General features: G+C 40.8%; 3 non-coding genes across 3 annotated transcripts; 2 read left to right on the top strand and 1 right to left on the bottom strand.

Annotated features, from left to right (window-relative positions):
- Positions 1 to 2836: 2836 nt before the first annotated feature.
- TRNAL-CAA (transfer RNA leucine (anticodon CAA)) lies at positions 2837 to 2944 on the top strand. The gene is made up of 2 exons: positions 2837 to 2874; positions 2899 to 2944. It is a non-coding gene; the product is annotated as a tRNA-Leu (tRNA).
- Positions 2945 to 5386: 2442 nt separating this feature from the next.
- Positions 5387 to 5493, bottom strand: TRNAL-CAA (transfer RNA leucine (anticodon CAA)). The gene is made up of 2 exons: positions 5456 to 5493; positions 5387 to 5432 (listed from the first exon to the last, which is right to left on the bottom strand). It is a non-coding gene; the product is annotated as a tRNA-Leu (tRNA).
- Positions 5494 to 10415: 4922 nt separating this feature from the next.
- Positions 10416 to 10488, top strand: TRNAT-CGU (transfer RNA threonine (anticodon CGU)). The gene has a single exon. It is a non-coding gene; the product is annotated as a tRNA-Thr (tRNA).
- Positions 10489 to 16907: the final 6419 nt, after the last annotated feature.

Here is a 16907-nt window from a genome sequence, read left to right as displayed (position 1 = left end):
GACTTGCAGATACTAATTCCACATTATATGTTTATTTCAGAAACTGTTCTCTTTTCAAGCCAATTTCTAACCTATTTTGAGTAAGTGGAACTCAGTTGCAGAAGTCTTTATTCCATTGATTTCTAGCTTATGAGAAAATTCCATGACTTTGTGCAAATAACTGCCATCACAGACTATCTTCTTTATGGCCTAAGCTGTCCCAGTCTCTCTTTTCAGGAGCTCTTAAAACAACCTCTTTCAAGTGCACACATACAGTTTGTGGAAAATGTATTTTTATTGCTTTTTCCCCTAAAAGATAGCCTTACAAGAGAAAGTTTCAAAAAGTTCCCAGAAGGGATTAATATGGAGTTAATCAAACTGTGGAATGTCTAATGTGGAGTCTTTATTTCTCTGGTTTGCCAGATTTTGACCATTTCGATTGAGCTGCACATTGTATTGGGCTTGGGAAACAAAATTCACTTGCCTTCTGGAGACCCTGCTGATTTTGAATTCCCTTCACGCTACATACACCTGATATTTTAAATAATCAAGTGGGGAGGGATAGAAGAAAGATTGGAAACAAAAGCAGGATAATACATTTGTTTTTATTCATCTTGGAAACACAAGAGTCCATTAGAAAGCATGTAAACTAAGGAAAGTATAAAAGATTTTAAAATGTTCCACCTGACTACAGCACTGTAATTAAATATATACCCCCTCAGTTTTACAAATAGGTAAACTAAGACGAGAGTCAGAACTCAGGGACCTGATCAAACATGTCTCCATTTCCACTAACACTCTCCTAATTAGCTTACTGTTAGATGACTTATATAAATTGTCATATGTGTCAGGAAAATGTGTCAAAGATTTTAAAATGAACAACAGAATTTACTGGGTCCTTGCGTTAGTGAAGTATAGAGCATTAGTCTAGTAGACCACATAGGAATTATCTGATTTTATAGGGGTGTGCATCTCTGACTGACTTTCTATTTACTAGGCTATTCTGGAATTCTATGGTGGGAGAAGTTAACTCACAGAAAATTGATAATAATGCAAATGGCTCTTGTTTACATCAATGCTAAGGACTTTGCTCAGTTGAGATACAATTTTACCCAATAGAAGAAATAAGTCCAATCTTAAGTTTTATTGCCCTACAGAATATTAACCAATTTTGCATCTGTTAGCACATTTATTTCAGCCTTTCAGATTGTGTGTTGTCTGTTCTTCATATTCTCCTTTGAAGCAGTTTTAACAGCTTACTCATTGATTAGTGAGATATATGAAATCTTTGACACTGTGTTCGTATTATATTTGTTTGAAAGTCAAGTTTTCAGCTTTTCATTGAATGATAACACCAATATGTTTGGGGAGTTCAAAAGAGGGAGAGAGAACTCCTGTCTGGAATGTCGAGGGCTGAATGACAGAGCACATGACCAAGGGGAAGGGGGAGCTGTTACGTTTGAAAGATTATTAATTGGCAGAAAAGGAGAACCCAGAGCACATTTTCTAAGTGTTTGGAAGGTAGGACACCATAGTTCAGAAAGGGCAATGGAGCAGGGAATTTGGGTTGTCGCAAAACCGTATAAATGCCAGAGGTTGTAAATAGAACCTCGAAGGTGAATGGTCTCTTCAGCGACTGCTCTTTGTCACATGGCTTGCTAGGGAAAGCACCTACATAAATTCTTTTTAATCTCTCAAGAATCTTGAGGTAGGGATTTCCCTCTAAATTTACAGATGAAGGAAGTGTTCACAGATGGTCACAATAATATAAAATATCACACATCACAGTTTTGTAAGTGATGAAGCTTGAATTCAAACATACGTATCTGATTCAAGATCCTCATGTTTTCTACTCTTCCTGCATTGCCTTTAAAACTGTATTTTAGGTTCTCTGCATGAAGACCAAAAACGAAGCAAAAGAAAACAACTCACCCCTAATCATTGTGCACACAAAATTGGATCTTTCAATAGCTGTTTTGCCAGTTCATACATATGTGTTTGGGTTGTTTTCTGTAGGAAATGAAAAGTTTCTGAAGGCTATTAATTTGGGAGACTAACTAAAGACTACTATGCGACAGAATGGAAAGAAAACATTGGATGAACCTCTCTCTTTAACCAAAGCAGGAGGGATTTTAACAATAACAAAAACATTTTTTTAAAACTCAGTAGAGATTTTAAAGCAAGACCAAGACCTAATTTTAGTCCTCCATGCTCTATACTTCTCTTATTATGTGTCCTATAATAAACCACATCCTGCCTCTTCACTTCCCATCCCTTCTTTCACGCAGGTGGAAAGAATGGAAGAGGGAAGATAAGTTAGAGGGAGAGAAAAATGGCAACGGAAGGAAAGGGAGGAGAGAAGAGGAGAGAGGAGAAGGGAGTGGACCCCTTGCAGGAACCGTTAAGATGCTGGAAATACTACTGTACAGGGAATCTTTAAGCCCCACTCACAGGCCCAGTCTCCACTAATAAAAACTTGTTAAGATAAAATACTGTGAGATACTGTGAGCACCGGGGAAAGCTCCTGAAAGACGGTAGTTGCAACATGGGCCGATAAAATCTATATCCCAAATCCCCTACTCCTTAAGGTCGGTCTTGTAACCGGTGGTCAGCAGGGGTGGAGTGGGAGAGAGACTCAAAGTAGGTGATGTGGGCTCCTGGTCTTCAGAGCAGTAGCAGTTCTGTCGCCCAGCGCACGTCTTCACCGTAAAACTCCTCCTTTCCTGTCTTTCGGTTTTGCAGATAGTGCTTGGTTTGCTCCTGTAATTTCTAAGAATGACTGGTTCCTCTCCTTCCTGGATGGAACAGTTTTCAATCATGGACAGAATTGTTACCGCTGAGGTTTTGCCGTTGTCGTGTCAGGATGGCCGAGTGGTCTAAGGCGCCAGACTCAAGCTTGTGTCTTCCCTTTCGTGGGGCTTCTGGTCTCCGTATGGAGGCGTGGGTTCGAATCCCACTTCTGACAAGACTCACTTTTGTTTTCGGCAGGCACATTCACCTTTCAGCCTTTTAAAAATCTCAATCTTGCCCTTCCACCTTGGTTCCCCCGGCACTTGAGCGTCATCCTCGCTTATTCCGTAGTTCGGCCCTTTCTGCTTCTAAAGACACCCCGCCACCAGCATCTCTCGAACCTCCAGTCAAGCCTTTGACAAATGAAAATTCCCAACTAGAGAACCTGGAGTATTCCCACAGCCAATTGGGCACATTTAAAAAATCTTAGTGCCACCGATGATGACCCTCTCTTCCCGAGAGAAGCCGGCAGTGGATTTCCAGCAGAAGGTCGTGCCTTGCTTTGTCAGGCTGTTGATCTTAACGAAACCCAGGAACTTGACTCAAAAACAAACAAAACAAAACAAAAATACAAAGTAACCAGGAAGATCTCCCTTTCCCGGAGAGATCCACTTGCTGTGGGCAGGAGGAAAACGTTATACTGTCTGCCTCGCTGTTGGCAAATCAAAGGCCAGTCTCCTGCATGACCACACCAGCCAGAAGGACCCAGACTTTCTTTAGTGGTAGCTCAGCTTAAGGGTCTCCCACACAAAGTCTCAGACTTTTCCAGTGGGGAAATTACTGGCAAATTCACAGCTTTTCCCCATAGAGAGGAATTGAAAGAAACAAAATGGAAACAATCATACAATTGTTAAAATCAATTTGCAGCCTTTGTATTTTTGTATTAATGAGAAACATATAGGAAGGAGTAAGTATATACAGTTTCTGGTTTTGCCTTTTGCATTTAAAAACAACATCACAATACCTTATTTTACCATCTTCCAAGTTAAATAAGAAATGACACGTTGGGGAAAGTGGCAAGTACTCAGAACATTGTCTCCTAAGTTTTTTTTGTTTTTTGTTTTTTTTTTAAATCAAGCTCTGTAACAATTTCCTGGCTAGAAGGATCCTCAGAGCTCAGTACTCAGCGTCTTGAGCAGGTGTTGGGTACCTTATAAAGAGAAGTAAACATTGTAAAATTATTTTTATTTTATCAATACTTTTTAGGTTTCTCTGTGTAGTCCAAAATATAGTAGGAATGCTTTGAAATAGAAAATAAAGCCAGTAACAGGAAAATAAACAGTCCCAACTCGAAACAATGGCTGAAAACGGTGAAAATGGAGAATGGAGAAAAATAACTTGGAATTTCATGATTGCAGGGGAAATGCAGAGCAGAAAAGTGTGGTGGGTGCTTAGGAATCTGTAGAGTGTAAAAAGGTGGAATTTAATGATGGAAGGGAAAGAGAGGCTTTGGGTTCAAAAGGTAAGTTAATCACACTTGGTTGTCCAGGGCTCATTTGTGTTATTGGTCCATGAAAGGTCATTCTCAGTTCTACTTTGTTTCATGGCCTGTATCCATCCCTTTCCTCTCCCCCCAAAATATAGATCCTCTGTAAAGTTTTTAATGTTCTTTAGAAAAGAAACTACCCTCAACAAAATGCTGTTGCCTTGTGTGATTTTAATTTTCATTGGCACTGTTCATCCTGATATTTTTTCTTTTACTCAACGCAGTTTGAAAAATCTATTGTCTTGCTACATTTACATCTGCTTTTATGTGCAGCTGCTACATAGTATGAAATTCATGGGTGGCCACTGCTGTACACCTGATGGACATCTAGGTTGCCTCTAACAATCTGGTACTGCAAAATGCTACACTAGGTAAGGCCAAGCATGGAGCTGAGCTGGAATTTCACTGAGATACATTTCTAGGAGAAAAATTGCTGTGTAGTGATTTAAAAGCTATACAGGAAGAAAAACTCATTTAATGTCAAAGCTGCAGAAATCTAAGATCTTAATTTTAAGACCAAGATCTTACTTAGCCTATGTAGAACTTCATAGAAGGCATTTATTACTTTATAAAATGAAAGACAAGACAACTAGATCACATCATTCTGAAAAGAAATCTCAAAATGAGCTATTGATTTACTTAATTTTAATAGTATGAGCATTTTTTTGGCTATTGGTAACCAAAAAATGTTTTCAGCAGTGTCATAATCTTGAGGGGCTTTCCCTCTTAGATTTTAGAGGTGATATAAGAAGGTGACAAAGGAAATTTTTTGTTAGAACTTTATAACAGATTCCTTTCTGTGTGCAGAAAAGCAGTGAAGGTTTCAGTAATTCTTCCCACAGTAAAAACCCAAAATCCAAGTGTGGATGACTGGTCAGTTGATCCACTAAGGAAAAGGCCACAGGTTGTTATGGTATTTTTTTCCTGGGAAGAGGGATCTCACAGAAGGCAGCGCTGGAGGTTGCCTCCATATAGCTCTGGAAGTATCCTAATATTCTCAAACTGGGGAATTCTCATTTTCGAGTGTCCTTCAGGGCGGGAAGTATTTGCGGTGTTGAGGGTTGAGTTATTACGAGCTATCCAAGGTGAAACTTTTGACATGAACGTGGCAAGTGAAACAAAATACGGACGTGTCAGAAGTGGGATTTGAACCCACGCCTCCATTCGGAGACCAGAAGGCCCAACAGTGAGAAGCAGAAGCTTGAGTCTGGCGCCGTAGACCACTCGGCCATCCTGACACGTTAATCTCTTGGAAAGCGTTATACTGTAGACTCTGAAGGGTTAGCGCCTAGCTGCGTCCCAGAAGAAAGCTTCTGAAATTTGTCGGACTAGGAGTTCTGAGTTCAGAGACTGAGAAACAGAGAAGTAGGAGAGTACGAGCGTTAGTGCGGACCTGAATAATTCTTTCCGCCTTGGAGACGGGGTGGCAGGGTATTGAGCGACACTCCCTCCTCGCCCCTCCCCCTTCCCCAGTACTCCCAGCCCAGTCCCCTGCCTTCCGCTCCGCCGCCAGCCAGACCAGGGTCCCGCGCCTCACACAAATCTCCTCCTACGGCCCCGACCCCCACATGTGATCTGGACCCCAGGTCACTGTGTCCTTTGTGATTCAAACCTTTATCCAGCAGGTCCAGTTCGATGCTGCCCCAGGATCGGTGGAAACTTTAAGTGAATAAATGGTCAACCCCACTGCTCTGGACAAGAGAGGATCAGTCCCCTTGTTCTCAACCCATCCAAACTGTGATTTTATCTCCTGAAGCCATACTTACATCATTCATTCCACACATCACCGTCTTCTGACCTGCAGGGTCGCTTGTGCTCTACAGTAATAATCCTGCCATTCTTCTCTCTAGAGCTCTCAGATGCTTTCCAGTAAATATTACCCATCTTGGGTGACCGCAGCTATTCTGAAACATAATGTTTACCTTTTATGACTGAAAAAAAATATGTTTAAGTGACTGAAAATGAAATAGCCAAAGGGGAGGGGGAACAAAAAGGAAAAGAAAGAGAAGAAATATCTTTGTTGCAATGATTATTCTAGGATTAAAGGAGAGAAGAAATTTAAAATTCTGATAACTAGGAGTATCACCAAGTTCCTATAATTAGGCTGTAAAGTCTAAATCTATAGGACACTTAAATTTGAGAGCTATCACTTTTTAATTTGTAATTACCTCATCTATTACCCTAAAACTAAATGGGAAGCATCTCTTTTTAAAAAATAAGTTTATTGTTTGTAGATTTTACTCTTTTTATTGTGACTATTTTTTCACTATACTAACAGTACAATTACAAAGTATGCAAAATTGACAGTTTATATTTTAATATATACATATGTTGAATTTTTGCACTAATGCTTCCTATACCTTGAAGCATAGGTATATTCCTATACACTATTGAAATCTATTTATATATTTTTTTGTAGAAATGAAAACGTCTGAATACAGGTTTAAAATATTTGGGATACTTGAAAATGGATATTATCAAAATATAATGTAAACAAGAAATTGTAACTGAAATATGCCATAATTCAATTTTCTTTATAGACTGATTTTTGCAGGGCCCAGCACAGTCAATATTCCATGAACTGCTGGGTAGTATGTTTCCTAGGCACCTGTTTAATATTAATATTAATTTATTTTAATGTCTCAAAATTTTCATTACAAGTCCAGGGGACATTGGATAAGTGAAATCTGAGGAGATAGAGGCTTCTAAGTGGTTAGAGTTCCGTCATAAAAAACCTGTAGTAGATTGTATTTTCCAAAGATGGTCATACAGCTGTATCTCATGCCATGTGTTTTTCTTTGAATACAATTTTGACACATTTCCTTCCAGAGGTTGGGGGGTCTCTGTTCCCTCCCCTTGAATCTGGATAGGCCTGTGACTATGATGGAAGACTCTGTGACTTCCAAAGCTAGGTCATAAAAGGTGATAGAAGCTTCCAATAGTTTTCTCTCAAGACATTTGTCCCCAGAACCCAGCCACCACACTGTGAGGAAGCCCCAACAAAGCTGCAGGGAGGGACCACATGGAAAATAACTGAGGCCTCAGCCCACAGCCAGCAGCAGCTGCCATACATTTGAGTAACCCATCCTTCAGATGATTTCCTGCCCCCGGTCTTAGGGTCTTCCACTTGAGTTTCCAGAAATCACAGAGCAGAGGCAAGCCGTCCTCATTGTGCTCTGCCCAAACTCTGTGAAAACCAACAAATCTGTGAGAACGAATAAATGACAGGTGATAAATTAAGCCGTTTAAGTTTTAGTATGATTTGTTACGTGGCAAAAGTTAGGTATGGATCAATCTTGGTCCAATGAGGAGAGAGGAACAAATAACTGGGCAGGAAAAGTTGTTTATTTATTTATTTTTCCAGTTTTATTGAGATATATTTGACATATAACATTGTGTAAGTTTAAGGTTTACAACATAATGATTTGACATATGTATATATTGCAAAATGATACCATAATAAGTTTAGTTGACAACTATCAACTCACATAGTTACGTCTTCTCCTTGTGATGAGAACTTTTAAGATCTACTCTCTTAGCAACTTTCAAATATACAATCCAGTGTTGTTAACTACAGTTGTCATGTTGTACATTACATCTCCAGAAAGTATTTCTCTTATAATGAACAGGGAAAGTTTAATACAGAGAATTATTACCTAAAGAAGAGGTTGGAGAAACAAGGAATTGGCTAGTAAAAAAGTAAAGACAACACTGACGAATGAAGGAATAGCAAATATAAGGAGCAGTCACTACCCTTAGGGCTGAAAACACCTTAGGAAGTGCCCCTCACCTACAGCTGAGCCAAAGCACAGAAGGAAGAGCCCTCTACCCTTCACCCCACCCCTAGCTAAGATCCAGACCTCGATGGGGAAGGCACGGGTATGGCTCACTGAAGAGCAGAGAAATTGCTCTCGGGTTGTGCCAGCAGAACTTGCTTGAAATGTGCCCTCTGGAACTTGATGGAGATCCGTCTTCCAGCGTTTCTTGGAAAGCTCTTCTTGGAGAGGTATCTCACTGAGAGCACTCCCCTACAGAACACTCAAGGGGGATGCTGGCCAGGGGAAGTTGGTGGCTGCTGGATCCTGAAGCAGGGGAAAGCCATGCCTAGTGTAGGAGCAAGGCCCTGGGGAAGCAGCAGGCCAAGTAGTGCGTGGGAACCAGGATGCAAAACCCCCTTCCTCCTGCAATGATTCTCCACCATCCTCTGCCTGCAGAGTTTCAGTGCCGATTGGCAAAAGAAAACTATTTAAAAGATTCATATCCATTTCCACAAGGCAGGCAAAAAGGGTGAATTTGGGGCTGAGAAACAATAAATTCATGATGAGTACTGGGTAATGGACATTTTGTTACCTGAAAATGGGAACAAACCCTAAAGCATGTGACTCTGGGCCCAGGCAGCAGACAGAAACCGGAAAGACCTTGAGGAGAAGGTTACTGAAAAGTCCTGAGGACAGTTTCTTCCTGTTGCCCGTCTCGCCGTATTTCATTGAGGTTATACATTACTTTAGGTGCAAGAAAACCAGAGGTGATCACTATACCTAAATACAGGATGAAATCTGAGAAAACTGCAAATCACAGGTTTGTTGGGACTTTATGATCTCTCTTGAGCCTGCATCCCCTTCTTCTCTGATACTCAGGAGATGAGGAGGAGCTTCCGGAGACAGGCCCTTCTGCACGGGCAAGTTTAGGATTTTGGAGAATCTGAACAAACTGGCTCCCCCGGAAAGCAGGAGGCAGACCTTGAGTCCAGAGAAGTTTAGGAAGCCGCTGATGAGTAGTAGTGATAAAATTGACCTCACATTTCTTTCCCTCCCCTCACTCTCAACTTCTTTAATACGCCCATTTCTTTTTTTCTTGCGTTTCCCTATTATTTGCATTTATGACACTCCAGGCCACAAGGGCATTGTTTGGCCTGTGTATGACTTTGGTGAGTGGGAGGTGAAGTGTGTTGTTTTTTACCCTGGGAGACCTTTTAGAGAGCTGGCTGGCTGGCTTTTCAGAGATTCTGCAGCCTCTCCTCTGGATTATGGGAGAACTGTATTCCAGGCTGGGACAGATGCACAGAGACTGGATTTCCCTCTTCTCCACCAATAAATCTTATTTTGCTGAGTTGTTTTAATGTTACTTGTATTTGTCAGTAGTCGAGGTGTTTTGGTTTTGCTTTTCGTTTGGAATTAAGAGACATTGTTTCTTTATTAGCCAGCTATCAAATCCTGAAAGTAGACAGGAAAACAGTCCTTGCTTTGTTTCAGGTGCACAGGGCCTCTGACTTGGGACAGGAGACCTAGGATTTGTGGTTGAGTTTTCTTCTTTACCAGCTCTCTGTACATTATGGTTGGTGCTTGTGCAAGCTGCGTCGCTATACAGATTTTTTTTTTTTTGGTGACCCTCACAGCCCCTTTGCCCGGGTGGAAATTAACAGTTTTCTGGTATCTTTGCCACAGCACCTTTGGACAGAACTTTTCTATTTGGATTTCAGCGACGCGCGGTGGAGGAGAAACATGGCCCTTTCTTTACGCCCCGGATTGAGGCTCCAAAAGGTATTCCAGCCTCAAGGACTAGGCTACAAAAGGCAGAGCGTCTCCTCGGCTTCTGTTCCCGGGAGGTCGCTCCATTTCCTTCTTCCTGCTGGCCTCATCATTACCCTCACCCCTCAGTCTCTCTTCTGATAGCTGATATCGGGGAATTTGAGACAGATCTTGCTTGCTTTCCCCCAAGGCTCTAAGAACTGAAGTCTGGAATATCTGGGCTTCAATCGGTGCGAAAGGTACCGCAGAGTAGCGGGCGTGGCTGTAACTAAAATCAAGTGGCCCAGTAGTTCTCACCCCAACCTCCGCATCTTGGCAAATGGGCAAGCTGTTTATTCCCCACTCTCGTCAACGTGCAACCTCTGACCCTCGGCTGCTCTGGATTCAAACAAAACTCTCAGAGGTGATTGAAGGGTCTTGTACTTCCTTTGACAAAAGCGAATCGAACGGGATGTTAAAACTATCAGAGAGTGAGGGAATTTGTTTGACCACAGCCCAGAAAATCGAAAAGGGGATGAGGGCAGAGCGTCAAATTTTCTAGAAACCAATCAAAACAAAACAAAACAACAAAAACCTAAAGATTTCAGCCTATAATCTGCTTTAGGACAAGGAGTGAAAAGCTTGTCAAGCGAGGCTCCGTAGCTCAGGGGTTAGAGCACTGGTCTCGTAAACCAGGGGTCGTGAGTTCGAATCTCACTGGGGCCTTAAAAGCGTTCGTTTTCCATCTGGCGCAGACCTCAATTAAGAGATGTATTTCTAAGGGGTGAGTTTCGGTTGTCCTTGACACCAAAACCTAGAACTAAAAATGGACCTTTTCAGGTACAAAAGGTAGTACATAACAGAAATGAAGCTGCTGTGCCATCTGAGTTCTTGATGATACCTGAAATTCAGGTATGAAAACCTCACTCGGAGTGACACCAGTACAATTAATACCAATATAAGCCAGCTGATAAACTATCAGTAATTTTTATTGGGATTCAATAAATTGCAACGTAGAGTCCTGACTAACTTGGGTGCTATAGGCCTAAAGAGATATTGTAATTATCGATTTTATCATACTTACCTAATGGACTTTAAGCTCCCCTGAAGGCAGGAGTCATATCTTGTTTGACATTGTATCTCAGAGCCTTGCAGAGTGTGGAACCTAGTGGGTGCTCAGTAACTGTTTGTTGAATTAAGCCGAGCTGAAGAAATGTAACCAGAGTGTGGTGAGTTTGCAAACACCTTAGGAGGCATAAAAGTTACCTGAAAGCCAAGGAACCAAGGTCAGTTCATAGAGAAGAAAAAAGAAAGTAACACAGTGTGGATGAAGATTCTACCTAAGTAGGAAGCAACTAATGTTCCCGGTCTCAATTTATTATCTCATTATTGGAATTAGCTGTCTGCAAAAGCAAACCCCTGACCACATCTGAATGGCTAACATAAATTGCTAAAATCAAGAATCTAGATCAAAGATTATAATGATGGAATTTCCATATACCACATTTGTATTAAATAATTAATAATACAATAATACCCAAAAGTCACAGATACATTCCTCAAAAAGTACTTTGGATTCTTGAAACAATCCAACACACTTTACATTGTACCATGTTTGAAAATTTTATTGTAAATTGCTAAAGATGCAGGACAGGCACAGATGATTCGTTTTTGTTAAAATCAACCAGAGTAGCTGTCTATTTCTTGCAACTGAGGACTCTGGTTGTTCCTCAGTCTTCAGAGTTTTTTGTGCTTTTCATAGCTTCATGAATACCACTCTCTCTGCTCGAAATATGCCTCCATCCCTTCTTCTAGCTAAGTCCTACTCATCTTTCAGAATTCAGCTCATGTACCACTTTACCTTCAATCTAGGTGAGAGGTGTCTTTTCATAGCACCATTTGAACACCTTTGTTATAGCATATATTGAATAATATCTAGTAAATAATTGAGGTATTTTTTCTCTTTTTCTTCTAAAGTGACACTTATTGATAGTAGAAACCAAGCCTTGTTTAGAGCTGTATCACCACAGCAAGTTGGCATTCAAATATGTGTGAATACATTTTTTAAAAATGAATGAGTGAATGCTACATTTCCAAACCTGCATGTACTCTGTAGACAGATGACATTATCAGGAAATTATTTAGCCTGGTGTTAAAAGGAAATAATATGGAAAATTAAAACCATCTTTGTAATAAATTTACAGTGTTAATGTCTATAATATTTGCAGTTTATCCACTGAACTTCAGGGACCTTGATTTTGGCACACACTGGTAAAAAGCTGTTAATTATGTGGCACCGTATTCAGTAATGTTAAAAATGCAACACATGGTTTCCAGTTCCTCAGGTAAAGAGCTTGGAAGTCTCTGCCCTGTCCTAACAACAATTAAAAAGCTGAACAGACTAAAAGCCAACAACTCTTCTTGAATCCTTAAGAGAGAGGAGAATACAGGGCAAACCCCTGCTGGCAAGATTGGAGAGACAAACTGGTAAATATGAGTCACAAACCTACCAAGCAGAGACCCATGACCAGAAACTGCCGGGGAACCAGCACTGGGAAGAAAACTTGAACTGTAATTTATGAATTTCTGGAGGCTCAATGTGGAAAACTCTGAGAGTTAAAAACTCCAGGGGAACTCAGTCACAGGGGGGCCCTAACAATATTGTGAGATTTACCACCAGGAGTTCAACCAAGTTCTCACAGTAAATATTGGAGAAAAGTTTTTTCATAATACTGGCAGAGGAAAAAAAAAAAAGAAGAACTATTTTTGAAATACACCAGAAGACTCTGTACATCTATAAAAGGCCTGCTCTCAGGAGAAACTAGTTAACCAGAGCCTAACCTGATGGCATATTAGCAGAGCCATATTGACTTTGGGGAGGGGAAATACTCATTTCAGTCAGTTCTAGCCTTCTATATGGGAGAAGGAAAATGCCCAACACCAGCACAGTCTAATCATCCTATTCCATCTAAGGGGGAGGGGGGAGAAAAAAACAGAAATTTTGTGAAGTCCACAGTCCAGATGCATAGACTCACTAAAAGGTCACTGACCAAATCATATGACTACAGAACACTTCCCTGCCCCCCACACCTCGCCACCACATTACTAAAGGTCTACTTACAGCAGTCCTTTTTACTCAGCACATTATGTCTGGCTATCAAGAAAAAATTACAAGGCATACCAGAAGGCAAAAACCAAAAACCAAAAACCAAAAAAAGACACTTGAAAAGACAGAGCAAGCATCATAGCAGGGATGTTGGAATGATCAGACCAGGAATGCAAAACAACTATGATTAATATTCTAAGGGGGCTAATGCATAGAGTAAACAGCATGCAAGAACAGAAGGACAATGTAAGCAAAGAGATGGAAATTGAAAGAAAGAAAGAAAGAAAGAAAGAAAGAAGGAAGGAAAGAAAGAAAGAGAAAGAGAGAGAGAAAGGGAGGGAGGGAGGGAGGAAGGAAGGAAGAAGAGAAATGCTAGAGACCAAAAAACACTGTAATGGAAATATAGAATGCCTTTGATGGCTTTTAAGTAGACTGCACACAGCTGAGGAAAGAATCTCTGAGCTAGAGGATATATCAATAGAAACCTCAAAAACTGAAAGAGCAAAGAGAATAAAGGCTGAATAAAACAGAACAGAGTATTCAAGGACTGTAGGACAACTACAAAATGTGTAACATATAAGTAATGGCAATACCAGAAAGAGAAGAGAAAAAGAAACAGAAGAAATGTTTGAAACAATAATGACTGAGGCTTTCCCTAAAATTAATGTCAGACACCAAACCACACGTTGAGGAAGCTCAGAGAACACCAAGAAGAATACATAACAAGGAGACTACAACTAGGTATATCATTTTTAAACCACAGAAAAATCAAAGATAAAGAAAAAGTCCTGAAAGAAGCCAGAGGATAAAACACCTTACCCATAGAGGAACAGAGATAAGAATTACATCCAACTTCTCCTCAGAAACCATGCAAGCAAGAAGAGAGTGAAGTGAAATATATAAAGTGTTGAGAGAAAAAAACCCACCAACCCAGAATTCTGTACCCTGCAAAATTATCCTTCAGAAGCAAGCAAGAAAGAAAGACTTTCTGGGTTTCCCTGATGACGCAGCAGTTAAGAATCCACCTGCCCATGCAGGCGACACAGGTTTGAGCCCTGGTCTGGGAAGATCCCACATACCGCGGAGCAACTAAGCCCGTGAGCCACATCTACTGAGTCTGCGCTCTAGAGCCTGCGAGCCACAACTACTGAGCCCACGTGCCACAACTACTGAAGCCTGCGTGCCTAGAGCCTGTGCTCCACAGCAAGAGAAGCCACCAAAATGAGAAGCCCGCGCACCACAGCGAAGAGTAGCCCGCACTCGCCACAACTAGAGAAAGCTCACGTGCAGCAACAAAGACCCAATACAGCCAATAAATTAAAAAAAAAAAAAAAGAAAGAAAGAAAGACTTTCTAAGACCAACAAAAATTTAGGGGATTTGTTGCTAGTAGACTTGCCTTGCAAAAAAATGCTAAAAGAACTTCTTAAGAGAGGAGGGCTTCCCTGGTGGCGTGATGGTTAAGAATCTGCCTGCCAATGCAGGGGACATGGGTTCGAGCCCTGGTCTGGGAAGATCCCACATGCCGCGGAGCAACTAGGCCCATGAGCCACAATTACTGAGCCTGCGCGGCTGGAGCCTGTGCTCCGCAACAAGAGAGGCCGCGACAGTGAGAGGCCTGCGCACCGCGATGAAGAGTGGCCCCCACTTGCCGCAACTAGAGAAAGCCCTCGCACAAAAACGAAGACCCAACACAGCCATAAATAAATAAATAAACCCGAAGTTAAAAAAAAAAAAAAAAAGAATTACCTTTAAAAAATAAAAATTAAAAAAAGCACAGTGCTACTACATGTTGTCAAATTAATGTTGTGAAATTAAATGAAGTTAAAATTTCATAAAATTTTGAATAGGCTTTTAAAACAGGGTAATAGTAACGGAAAGGATTTAAAAAAAAAAAAGAGAGAAGGAAAAAATATAGGTCAGAAACTCAGGTCTACATCGACAAAGAAAGAGCACTGAAGAAGGAATATGTGAAGGTAAAATAAAACCCTGTATTTTTCTTATTCTTAATTGATCTGCCATATAACAGTTTGTTCAAAATAGTAGTGTAAACAAAGTATTTGCTCATGTATGCTTATTTGTATATCATATGTATATGTATATATATTTGCTTATGTATGTTTACATATATGTGACATGAATGACAGCAATGATACAAGGTACAGGAGAGACGAATTGGGATTATTTTGTTATTATAAGGTACTCACACTATTCATGACGTGGTATAGTGTTATTTGAAAGTAGACTTGGATTAGCTGCAAATGTATATTGCAAACTCTAGGGCAACCACTAAAAAAAGTAAAAGAAGTATAACTGATATGCTAAGACAGGAGAGAAAATAGAATCATATAAATGCTCAATTAAAACCTCAAAAGGCAGAAAAAGTATAAGATGACAAAAGTAGGAAAAAAGAACAAGGGCAACAAATAGAAAGCAATAATGAATTAGTAAATATTAATCTAACTATATCAATAATCACTCTGAATATGAATGGTCTAAATACCCCAATTAAAAGATGGAGCTATTATCAAAAAGACAAGAAATTACAAATGTTGGTGAAGATGTGAAAAAAAGGGAACCCTTCTGCACTCTTGGTGGAAATGTAAATTGGTGTAGTCACTATGGAAAACAGCATGGAGGCTTCTTAAAAAATTAAAAATAGAACTACCATATGATCCAGCAATTTCACTTCTGGTATTTATCTGGAGCTTGAAGGAAACATCCACTTTGATGAACTAGACCAAGTTGACCCAGAGAAAGGGATCCAGAGAAATAAATACTCCAACCTCTCTGTCTTCTCTCATTCTGGTTTCCTGCTAGTGCTCCCACAAATGAAACTCAAAGCTGAAGTCACAGGGCAGGGGAGCCCGTGTTGTAGTCCATACAGGCTGGCCTTCCATGGAAGAGTAGGCAGAGATCAGAAGGTGTGTGTGTGTGTTTTAACATTAACAATTAAAAGCACTTAGCTTTCTATCAACATTTTTCTCCATGAACATGATTTCATGCTTATAATGCCTATGTTGTGTTAATGAAAGTCAGTTTAATATCCAGTGACATACTGTGAGTCTTGTAAGTTTTCATCTCTTAAGAACAGTAATTCCCTGGATACTGGTTCTTCTTACCTAGATCCAGACTTGGAACACAGCACCATGAGTGCTCTTATGAGGTTTATATAAATCACTTAGAACAGTGTCTGGCCCATGATAAGCTCGATCCAACTAGTGGCTGCTATTATTATTTAGATGGAATGACCTCTAGAGGTTCAGGCAGATCTCGGTCTCTCTCTAGGACTGTGTGGTGGGAATGTAGGAGGAGATCGTGTGGTGAGATGGTCATTACTAAAGAGTCTATATCGCTTCTCACTGCTCCTCACTTTAAGGTGTATGTAAAGATCCCAATTCAGTAATGCAATAGACACCGAGATGTGGAAACACTTCTGCCCTCACATCCCTTCATGCGTCTGTATGGAGAAATTTGCTCACTGGTCTATTGCTCTCTGTCCTGTTAAGTATTCTGTGGTCAGGAATAGACTATTCCCTTCTTTACACAATTCTCCTTTTCTCTGACAGGAATTATTCCATAAAAGCCAAAAGGCTTCATATCTCGTGTGTATGTGACAGCTGCGATTTCCCCACGCCAAAAACAAGCAAGCAAACAAACACACAAATAAATAAAACTAGCCTTTATAATTAGATGCCCCAGGCAGGAAACGAGGATACTGGGTGGGCATTAGATCGCAGAGGCAAACTATCTGCAATGAACCTCTAAAGAAGGTCAAAACAGGTGGAGGAGCAGGGTGGGAGTAGGGGTGGTGGACACCGCCTTGATTTCTGTAACACGCGCCACAAAGGAGCGGTTACCACTCTGGCTTTTCCCGCAAGAGATGCCGGACCAGCTGGCTGTATGACTTCGAATGCGGTTTTCAGGCAGGCTCGGGGAGGATTTGGGGGAACCGGGAGGCGCAGCCTGGAGGTGCTGGACAGCGAGGCGGGTAGTCCCTCCAGGAGCGCGGCGGGTGCTGGGAGACTCGCGGAGCGAGGG

The sequence above is a fragment of the Balaenoptera acutorostrata genome, chromosome 10, assembly GCF_949987535.1.
Source record: "Balaenoptera acutorostrata chromosome 10, mBalAcu1.1, whole genome shotgun sequence".
Taxonomy (NCBI): Eukaryota; Metazoa; Chordata; class Mammalia; order Artiodactyla; family Balaenopteridae; genus Balaenoptera; species Balaenoptera acutorostrata.
This window is presented reverse-complemented; position numbering and strand designations above follow the sequence as displayed.